This window comes from Vombatus ursinus, unplaced genomic scaffold, assembly GCF_900497805.2.
Source record: "Vombatus ursinus unplaced genomic scaffold, bare-nosed wombat genome assembly UNPS02014957.1, whole genome shotgun sequence".
NCBI lineage: Eukaryota > Metazoa > Chordata > Mammalia > Diprotodontia > Vombatidae > Vombatus > Vombatus ursinus.
Genome location: NW_020954735.1, coordinates 218,464 through 219,535, shown reverse-complemented (window position 1 = coordinate 219,535; position 1,072 = coordinate 218,464).

Here is a 1,072-nt window from a genome sequence, read left to right as displayed (position 1 = left end):
CATACTAAAACTTATGGGATGTAGCCAAAGAAGTACTTAGGGGGAAATTTATATCTCTAAATGCTTACATCAATAAAATAGAGAAAGAGCAGATCAATGAATTCAGCATGCAGTTAAAAAAAACAAGGAAAAGAACAAATTTAAAATCCCCAATTAAATAACAAATTACAAATCCTGAAAATCAGAGGAGAGATTAATAAAGTTGAAAGTAAGAAAAATAAAACTAGATGTTGGTTTTATGAAAAACTAATAAAAGAGATAAACCACTGGTTAATTTGATTTTAAAAAAGAAAGAAGAAAATCAAATTACTCATGTAAAAAATGAAAAGGGTGAATTAACCACCAATGAAGATGATATTAATGCAAGTATAAGTAGCTACTTTGCCCAATTATATGCCAATAAATCTAACCATCTCAGTAAAATGGATGGATATTAACAAAAATATAAATTGTCCATATTAACAGAAGAGGAAATGGAGTATTTAAATAATGCTAACTTATAAAAAGAAATTGAACAAGTCATAAATGAACTCCCTGAGAAAAAATTCCCCAGGACCAGATGGATTCACAAGGAAACAAAGAACATATCAGACCAGACTAAACTCATTTCTCTTTTTGACAAGATTACTAAACTTGTAGGTGAGGGGAAGGGTATTACATATAGATAGTTCACCCAAATTTTAGCAAGTCTTTTGCTACAAAAGTACTACGTTATTCTCATGGAGAAGATGAGAAATATGGATTAGATAATAACATAATCATACAGGGGCAGCTAGGTGCTGTAGTGAATAGAGCACCTGACCTGGAATCAAGAAGATCTGAATTCAAATCCAACCTCAGACCCTTCCTAGATGTATGAACCTGGGCAAGTCACTTAACCTTTGTTTCCTCAACTGTAAATGGGGATAATGGGATAGCTCGATGGTGCCATGGATAGAGTGCTGGGCCTGGAGTCAGGAAGACTCATCTTCCTGAGTTCAAATATGGCCTCAGACACTTACTAGCTGTGTGACCCTGGGCAAGTCACTTAACCCTGATTGCCTCATTTTGTCATCTGTAAAATGAGCTGGAG